The sequence below is a fragment of the Limulus polyphemus genome, unplaced genomic scaffold, assembly GCF_000517525.1.
Source record: "Limulus polyphemus unplaced genomic scaffold, Limulus_polyphemus-2.1.2 Scaffold3169, whole genome shotgun sequence".
Lineage (NCBI taxonomy): Eukaryota > Metazoa > Arthropoda > Merostomata > Xiphosura > Limulidae > Limulus > Limulus polyphemus.
In genome coordinates this window covers 102,200-112,929 of record NW_013668779.1, presented here as the reverse complement: position 1 = coordinate 112,929, position 10,730 = coordinate 102,200, and the positions used below count along the sequence as shown (strand labels likewise).

Genomic DNA, 10,730 nt, shown 5'->3' with positions numbered 1-10,730 from the left:
ATGTGGATCTTCAAATAAGAATTCGTAGATATTGTAAGTTATCTTAAGGTCATGCCTATTTCGTTTATTCTTTCTATCCTGCATGCAATAATCCAGGTGGACTAAGCTTGTCGAACTTAGTTATGCTCATCATACAATGACTATATTTCTGTGAATCGAATTATTGGAGGCAATACATGTACTGTACAGTTTTTTCTATAGGAGACCAGAAAAATCAGATATTCGTGTGGACCCATAACTTGTTTGTTTGTTTTTTTACAACTTGTACATCCTTTAGCAATTGCATGAGGAAGCAACAGGACTTCGTACATTAGTTATATAGGTGGATTTAAATACAAAAAATAAAAAATCCTAAAATATATCTGTCATGGACTCATTACTGTCTGTACAAAAGTGGAAGAATCATAGACAAACTTTTGTATGTACCCATGAGCCGTATAATGCCATGAACACAGAAAAACTACACTTTCAATTAAAAAAAAATTTTGTTGTTGATATCACACTTTTCCATAGCTTGAATTTTACTTAAATTCAAAAATATTTACAATTTTCTTATTATGAGTCTAATTATCACTAACGAAAGCATTAATTACAATTAATTGCCTATAGCTAGTTAACGTTGCAGAAAATTTGCAAAGATTTTAATTCGGGCTATAAGGATGCTCCCAAAGAGCACGTCTATCAATTTTCACAGGTTTTTATCATTCCTAAGTAAAGTTATGGTGTTAAAACAGTTTATATGATGTACTTCTTTATCCCTGCCACATTAATTACGTATATGACATATATGATTGAAAGTGTACTTTCAGAGATTGCGGTGTCATACTTTTGTTTAGTGCTCAACTTGAAGGTTATAAGAAGTGTTTAACAGTGTTTTCTCAGCATCTAAATCTGCCCAGTTTTAAGGGTCAGAGCTACCTTAAGATAATGAGTTGAATCCTTGTAAATTTTTCACATATGTTTTACTTTAATTTATAACCGGTTATTTTATTAGATTGTTTGTTTGTTTATTATCAAGTACAAAGCTGCACAATGGGCTATCTGTGCTCTGCCAACCACGGGTATCGAAACCTGGTTTCTAGCGTTGTAAGTTCGCAGACATACCCCTGTCCCACTAGGGGATTTTTGTTAGAAAGCGTTGATCTACAAAAACTTCATTGTTAAGGTGTTAGCATCTCAGTTTTGAAAATTTGGCGATATTTGTAGTTGAAAATTAAAATAACAATGGATTAATCTATACGCATACACAATTATGTGAAAAATTTATTATTATTATTTTTTTTATACAGAGATATTTTAAATATGCTTTGTAATTGCTAAAAATTATTTCTTTAACTAGGACATCGTTGTTGAAGTTGAGGACACGGGCAACATATTGGATCCCGAGTACCGATTGGCTTACTTCCGTGAGGATGTAAGTATCAATGCTCACCATTGGCACTGGCACATTGTCTACCCCGCCACCTGGCGATCAGAAGTAATGGGCAAAGAGAAAGATAGGAAAGGCGAATTATTCTTCTACATGCACCAGCAAATGTGTGCAAGGTTGTACAACGTTTTGGTTCTCGTCTTATTTAACTTAAATTAACTTTGAATATGGATAATTTTCACACTAAATTGGACATTGTAATGACTACTTAATGTCTCAGGGATAATTCAAAACTTGGTATATTTATAAAATTTGACCTTTTTGACATCATGTACAACTATTTAGCTGAAAGACAGAAATTACGTATTTTTCAAGTTTTAGTTTTTTAATAAATACGAAGCCTGTATTTTACGTTATGAAGGCTTTAAGCTTAACTAACTATTTTAATTGTTTTTCATATAAAAGATTAATTGCTATAAATTTTGTCTTATTCAAACGTAAAACAAGCAGACTAATCAGTGTGTATTGCTCACCAGTTCAGTGCTTAAATATAGCACCATATATAATGAAATTCGGTTTATGCTAATATTGTCAAGGTTTCGGGCTTGGCGTATTGGGATGCAGATCAAAAGATCCAATGTTCGATCCTGTTACCGCTGAACAACACTCTGAACACTACACTCAATCACGCTACTCGGTTAAAATAGCTATAAACGAGATGTGTGCCGCTAGTTGTTCTCCTTCTGAGTATCAGTTCTCAGTTAGGGACATCTATGCCAGAGCATTTGGATCGGTGACCTGCTCCTTTAGACACGTGTGCGTACGGTGTCATTCAGATTGAAAATATAAAATACCTTCAGATTTTCTCAATCAAAATTTATTAATGGATAAGAAAGAAACAAATAAGCAACATTGACTACGTATAACGTGATAGTTACATAAGCAAGTTTTATTTCAAAGGGTTTTATAGTCTCTACTCTTTGCATCTTGTACAGATACGATTGCGAGCGTCTCTCTAACCACATGCACAGAATGCGTCCTTTCAACAACTTTCACGAAGAATTGGAAGGCTATGCGCCTCACCTTAAGTCGATGATCAGTGGTTTGCACTACGGTACTCGTCCGTCTGGCACGAAGTTGCATGATCTAGACGTAGTCTCCATCCAGGACATGGAACGTTGGGTCCATAGAATCATGGACGTTATCGACCTTCAGTTGGTGTGCGATACTCATGGAAATAAATTAGTAATGGATGAGACCAGTGGCATAGATGTATTGGGTGCTTTGGTTGAAGCTAGTCATGATTCCGTTAACCCCGAATATTATGGCAGTCTACATAACTGGGGTCACGTGATTACTGCTCGTGCCCATGATCCAGAGGGCAAGTTCCACGTAAGTAACAGAATTTGATAAATGAATTATCATAGAAGACATAAAGATAGCTGGTATTCCGGCTAACTAAGTCATTATCAAATGTTACAAAATAAAACAAAAACTTATTTGGGAAAAAATACCTGGCATGTTACTTTTAATTAATGTGTTTAGTAATAATGAATATATCTGAGTTAAATATGAAATAATAGGTAGGCAAACAATGATTTATAGGCATAAGTAACAGTTTTATTGATGGTGAAACATACTACATATTTCGATAGAACACTGCTCTGTCTTCCTCTACATGTTTCGACAGATAATTAGTCTGTTTTCTTCAGAAGAAGACAGACCGATGTTCCGTTGAAACATTTAGTATGTTCCACCATCAATAAAATTCTTATTTATGCTTATAATTCGTTGTTTGTCTACCTATTATTATATTAGCGTAATGCGCGTCCTTACTCAACTTAAATATCTAGTTATCAAATATTAAATACAAATGCGTTTTAACATATGATATAGAAAGTGGGAAATATTTAAGCTTTAAATAAAAAATTGGAGAGTTGTTTGCTTTAAATAGTTTTTAGCTGCTTGCTTAACCATAGAATTACTAAAGAAACCTCATTTTCTTCTTAAACAGTAAACAATTTATGCACCAAATTGTTTATGGATCATTGACCTCATTGATTAAAAGGACCCTAATAATATATGAGTCACATACATAGTTGAAACAAAAATGGCACTGTAATACTGCAGTTAATTCCGCTATTAATGCTGGGGTCCTCTATATATTTTACACTAAAAAAATGAGTGGCTTTCTTTTTTTCTTTCTTTATCACCAATTCTTTACACTGAGTATTATATCAAACAAAAAAACACTAATCAGTAATATGAAGTTTAATGTCATATTGCATTTTTTGTATAATAATTAATAACAATTAATCATGTTACAGTTTATATTTAATTGAGATCAACCTTGTTTTCTGAGCTTTATTTTGCATGGGATTTTGTCATGGAAAACCTACGGATCAAAGCATGTAATTAACACGACTTCGTCATATTCTTTTTATGGTTCATTTCTCAGGAAAACCCAGGAGTGATGAGCGATACATCCACTTCTCTTCGTGACCCCATCTTTTACAGATGGCACAGATTTATCGATAATATCTTCCAGGATTACAAAGAAACGCTTCACCCTTACACCAAAGATGAGGTAGGGTATATTATACCTTTTTCCTTTTTCATTCCTTCTCTACACAAATATTTCGAAGCTAGATAGCTTGGAATGTTTTATGATGGTTTAAAGTTGTATTTATAACCAGCACCGTTAGCCTTCCCGGCATGACTTCTAAAGATTACAAAAGCCAAAAAAAACAAGGCATGCATCTTTTACAAACATATTTTCAAATTCACCGTCCAAATACAAATGATTAAATTATATACTTGTATATTCTTACTTTTCTGGTGAATGTTCTTCTCTCACCTGACAAGTACAACAGACAATTTGTTATCAACAACCAATCCTGACAAAAGGCGCTAACTCGAAAATTAAGACTTGTTTTTATAACGGCTAAGCCTAAAGGAAATAATTTGCTTGAAATCTTTTAATACATTTTGTTGCTGTGTTTTCAAAACGTGTGGTCGAAAACTTTGTCTTTCTTGTTATCGTTGTACACTTTTTAATGTTCATTGAAATATGATGTAACATATTTTTTTCGCAGCCTTTGAGTTGAATGGATTTATTGGTCATTTAAAAGCTACTGCTTTTTATCTTTTTTTTCTGTATAGCTTTCCTTCAATGGTATTGAAGTCACCAACGTGAGTGTCAACGCCAAAGTACACAACGTTGTCACTACCTTTACCAAAAAGAGCGAATTGGAGCTAACTCATGGGATCGATTTTGGCACCCACAAGTCCGTGAAGGTTTGTTTTTGTTAGTAAACTAATCTTTCACTGTAGAAAATAATTTAATAATATTTTGTGTGAATTGGTTTTCTGCTATAATTAAAAAAATACAACGACAAAAAGATTAGTATAATTTAAACGAAAATAAACGATTTTAAAGCGTTATTTAATCAGCATTGCTGTTAATATTAAATGAAGTAAATTTCGTTGATTTTTTAATTATCTGATTTACACGGTTAAATGAAATATTCAAAATAGAAAGTATGATAAATATAACTGTTATTACACTGACACAAGATTTAGTTTTTGGTAGGTCGTTCGGGTTTAGTTTGTGCGGAGATTGCAAACAATTTTCAGACACTTAAGAATATATATAATCTAGCGCATAACCCTTCAAAAATGACAGGTCAAGTACTACCACCCTAACCTCACATTTCAAAGCTAACTGAAATAAAAAAGTTTTGTGAAATCAAGCTTGACCAACAAAAATGTGCAGTCGAGGAAGTGAAACGTTGGTAAATTCTTTTGTGAATCAATTAAAATTAAGATCATTCATGAAATGAATTCGTGAAGTAGTTATATAATGATTATTAGTAAAAATCAGTTAGATTAACAGATTCTAATGTATATAAAAGCTAGTGCATTTTGGTAACACTACGTTTCAACAATGGCTTTTATGTTATGTTGTTTAGCAACAAAAGTATAAACTAATTTTGCTGTTAGTCTGTGTACTGAAAGGATAAAATGAAATGTTTAGACAACAAAACTGGAGAAATAATTGTCGATTTCTTAACTTAGAGGATTGTTTGTTATTAAGCACAAAGCTACACAATGGGCTATTTGTGCTCTGCCCACCACGGGTATCGAAACCCGAATTCTAGCGTTGTAAGTCCGCAGACATACCGCTGTGTCACTGGGTGGCTTTTAACTTAGTCTCCCTTGATTAAAGAGGTTTGTTTTTTATTTAAAACGTTGGTGATACAACAGAATATAACTTCATTCAGAAAATATTTAAGATTAAAATTGAATCGATATATTTACTTTCATGATAAATTTTAAGCACTTGACACTGGGCTAGGTGATTCCACACTACGTCTTTACTTTCGGCTTATTATACTAACTCTCACTACACTTATAAGCTTTCACCCCCCCACCCCCTCGATTGTTTTGCAATATGGAAAGATACTCAAGATATTAATAAGTTTGTCGGAATTCTAAATTTGATAAACAAGGAAATGAAGTTTACTTTCGAAAGAAATAATAAAGGATTGTCTTTTTTTAGATGTGTTGGTAAGTGTTTCACCAGGAAAGGTAATTGTAACTGATATTTTTTATAAACTCACAAACTCTCATCAATATGTAGATTTTATTAGTAATCATCCCAAACATATAAAACTAAATGATCCTATAAATCTTGCAAGTAGATTATATCGTTTGGTTTCCATTGAAGAAACAAGAATTAATAGACTATTAGAACTAAAAAAAATTCTTAGTTCAGTGTCACTATCCGGAAAAGTGATATTAAGAAGTTTTGAAATTGCTAAGAATAACTTTTTAATAAAAAAACATCTAAACATAGATTTTGGTGAACCTAAAGAGAATGTTATATCTTTCGTTATGACTCATTGTCAAAATATACATATTGATATCTCATTTATTAATACACAACTAAAACAAATAGTAAAAAAAAACGATTTGTTTGCTTGTTTGTAGTTAAGCACAGAGTTACACAATGGGCTATCTGTGTTATGCCCACCACAGGTATTGAAACTCAGTTTCTTGCAGTATAATTCCGCAGAAACACTACTGTGCCACTAGGGGGCATAAAAAGTGAAAGATGTATTCAAAAATAATAATATCATTTTAACAAGAAGACAACTCACAAATTCGTGTAGATTATTGAATAAACCTAAAAAAAAAAATTTCTAAAGAAGATCTTCAGTTGTGACAGAAAGAAGTGTGCTTTATATGATTGAGGTTATATGAAAAATACCAAAATAATAAAGAACAATAATAAAGAAATTGAGTGCCCGGCATGGCCAGGTGGTTAGGGCGCTCGACTCACAATCTGAGGGTCGCGGGTTCGAATCCGCATCCCACCAAACATGCTCGCCCTTTCAGCCGTCAATCCCACTATTCGTTGGTAAAAGAGTAGCCCAAGAGTTGGCGGTGGGTGGTGATGACTAGCTGCCTTCCCTCTAGTCTTACACTGCTAAATTAGGGACGGCTAGCGCAGATAGCCCTCGTTTAGCTTTGCGCGAAAATTCCAAAAAACAAACAAAACAATAAAGACATTTTGTTTTTAATTAATAACTCATTTAATTGTGATTCGAAGAATGTAATATTTCTTTTAGAATGTGTAAATTGTGGTGAATTCTCTATTGGTGAAACAGATAATTTAAGTTTAAGGATAAATTTACATAAATTCCATGTTAGATGCCCCGAAAAAAGGCCACTACATGCCAGCAAACATTTTAATGAATGTATTTTGAGAAAACTAGAAATTCTTAAAAAAAACACATTTTCATATTTTCCCTTTTTGGGCATGTAATGTAAAAACATAAAAATTATTTTTCAAACAATATTTTACATTTTTTTTGGCGCCACTTTAAATAGATGGTACTGTAGTAAGAGGGCAGAAGTAATTAATTGTGTAAAGTCAGTAGGAATTGTGAAACCGTGAAAACAGTTACTAAGACTTATAAAAAAGAAAAACGTAAGTAAGAGAATGAAATTATAAGATAAGTAAATTGCATTTCTATTATGATAAGAGTAAATATGATTAGAATAAGATTTAAATTTAAAAAAGGAAAGTATATTGACTAATTTTATTCATTTTTTGAGCATTTTAATGTACTTAATTCATACATGGAGTGTATTATACGTTTGTACATTTGGAAAGTATATGTACTTAATTTAGATTATTTATGTTTAGTTGAAAAACGGTATTTGTAGGTTTTTGTTATAGTTTCACAGTAAAATTATATTCTGAAAAGTGGTCTTTGAAGTCACAAAATCAGTAGAAGAAAGTAATAAAGGAGAGAGAGAGAGAGAAAAAAAGAACAGTCTAATATTCCAGTGATTTCTTATATATATATTCATTATATATGTTTCAAAAAAAATAATATTTCTAAGTCGGTATAATTTTAAATAAGATAATGTTAATATAATATGAAGTAATATATTGTATTTTGAAAGTGGTATTGAGCCATTGAACAAACAGGAGATCATACTATCTTTACAGTGGTGGTACTGAGCCATTAAAATGCAGTTGATCAATGTTTTGGCACATGGCTACGAAGAAAGTTATGTTTGTTGTAAATTTACGTTGGGCTGTATACGTGTTTACGTCTCGGACGATTGCTTGAATTATGTAAATTAAGGTACTAGAATTCAGATTGTAATCTAGAAATCATTTTGAAAATTCCGATAAAAAACTCTAGATATAAAAACTTTATTTTTACGCAATCTTTTGACTTTCACTTTTGTCAAGGGATAACTGTCTACTGTTGTCGTGACATATAATCCCATGAGAAAAGTGAAAGATAAAGTATTTGAGCAAAACAATATATATGTATATGTATATTCAATCTGGAGTTTGTGGTCTTAACGTTTTAAAGATCGGTCCAAATTTAATTTTTGTGAGGGGAAAACTTGTATTAAAAATTAAAGTTATTAACATTGAAACCTTTATGGACAGGTCAAGTACCCCCATTTGGAACATGAACCATTTTCATTCAAAATTGCTGTGGAAAACACTTCAGGAGCCAAAAAGGATGCCACAGTACGTATCTTCTTAGCCCCAAAATACGACGAACTAGGAAACGAAATCCCAGCAAATATCCAGAGAAGAATGTTTATAGAATTGGACAAATTTCATAAGGAGTGTAAGTTAAGCAATATTAACTCTACTATTTATTTCGCATTAACAGTTTAAGTCGTAAGATACCAAACCTGTCGCTTATTTCACTGTAACAGGTTAAAATGCTACAATACTAAATCTAATTATTAATTTAGTCTAAATAAAAAATTAAAATTACGGAAAACGAAGTACACCACGAAAAAGAAATTTCTACCACTATCCCATACAGTTTCCGTGTATTTGATGAAACTTGAACAATGTATGGATTACTATCCATATTCTTACTGCATAGAATTCTTTGAGCTACTTAGTCAGCTACTCATGTACCTTATCCAGCTCTTCCGAGTCAAGCGAAACAGAGTTAAGTATAAAAATTGGGGTGCAGGCGTTCGTCACATATGTGCTATATATACATTAATCCATACGGGTGCAGTAAATATCCAGTATTAAGGAAAACTTTCTATTTACCTGTGGACGTAAACGAGTCCTAAACGAGTGGCATTCTAGCATAGTAGTCTAAAAGCACACCAAATTCGTATCACTTTCTCATATATATTGAGAATTTAAATCATTTTATTGGATAACCGTTATCTCCGCGGTGGACAGAGCGCAGATAACTTATTGTAACTTTGCAATGAAAGCAAATAAACAAATTTTCCGACATTAGTTAAACTTGTACATAAACCTATAAAGAGATAACATTTTCTAATTAAGTTACGCCAAAAGTTTGAAAAAAATATATTATTATTCGTTTAAACAGAAAATTTTGTTTATATAGCATGTTATTGTGAAGTTTCACTAGTAGAATATATTTACCTCCGGGTTGTGTGCCCCTGTATCTATGTATGTGTGTGTACAAGATGTCTCAAAAAGTTTTCACCTAATGTTGATCAAATATGTTATAAAAGTTGAGTGTCCAACAAGGAAACGTTTATTAATTTTTGGTAACTGTTATAATGGAAGGCAATGGGGATTTTGAAAAATGGCCAAAATTCGAGAACAAATTGAGATAGAAAGAGAATCTTGGCTTCTAAGTCTAAATCTTTTAGGGTTAGAAGTTATCTAGAGTATATTTTAGGTTGATTACTACAAAAGTCAAAATCAGTGCAGGGCACGGGTTGCACTCTCTGGTTGCTTTTGAGTTTAATTCTACTTATTCAAACTGAACGAGTTTAATCGAAATAAAAACTTGATACTCCTTTATACTTCCTTCTTTGTTAATGAATTTACTATTTTTATATCCCATAGTGATACCGGGAAAGAGTATAATTACCCATAATGCTGCAGATTCTAGTGTGACCATCTCAACTATTCATACCTTCGATGACTTGAAGGCTGGAAAAGGCGTATCAGCAGATGCTACTGAGTATTGTAGTTGCGGATGGCCCCAGCACATGCTCATCCCACGAGGCAACCACAAGGGCATGATCTTTGAATTGTTCGTTATGTTGACCGACTGGGAGAAGGATAATGTATGTATATACACTTGCTATATTTATAAATTTTTTCTAAGTATGTTACATGGAAAAACAAAATAAGTTATCCCTTAGAACAATTAGAATGCATTATACAAGATGTTACATTAAATCGTTAAGTAATTTACCCACGCGCAGAACGATCTGCTTATTCTCTTTGGATTCCAGAGAGATAGTAATGACTACAGCTTTCAGCAGTAAATTAAATCTCGTTAGTACTGCTCGTAAAATGTTCAGGAAGCTTGTAGTAACATGAATCACTAATTCTATTCTAAACCTGATCAACTAATATGAATTCTTCTGATTTTGGCATCAGGTGAACGGTGGTGGTGGTTTATGCTCTGATGCAGTCAGCTATTGTGGCGCCAAGGATCACAAATACCCTGACAAGAAACCCATGGGCTTTCCATTCGACCGTAAGATTGAAACGGAACACTTAAACGATTTCCTGACGACAAACATGGGAATATCTGACGTTAAGATCCAATTCATGGGTTGATGTTTTTTGTTTGTTTTTTCACTTACAGTCAGACTTCCGTTTGTAAACAATTAGCTTACATCACTTGAAAAGTTGACATTTGTTATAAGAAAAAAAAGTCACATTCGATACATTTAGATTAAAAATGGTGAAATTTTGTTTTTCGATTTTGATGTATCTTTCTATTTAAAAATATGTGAATTGTAGTTCTTAAAATAACAACATTTGGAAATTTGAAAATTGAAATAAAATTGTGTTGTCATTGAA

At 32.5% G+C, this 10,730-nt stretch overlaps 1 pseudogene; it reads left to right on the top strand.

Annotated features, from left to right (window-relative positions):
* The first annotated feature begins 1,321 nt into the window (after positions 1-1,321).
* Positions 1,322-10,730, top strand: LOC106468802 (annotated as a pseudogene).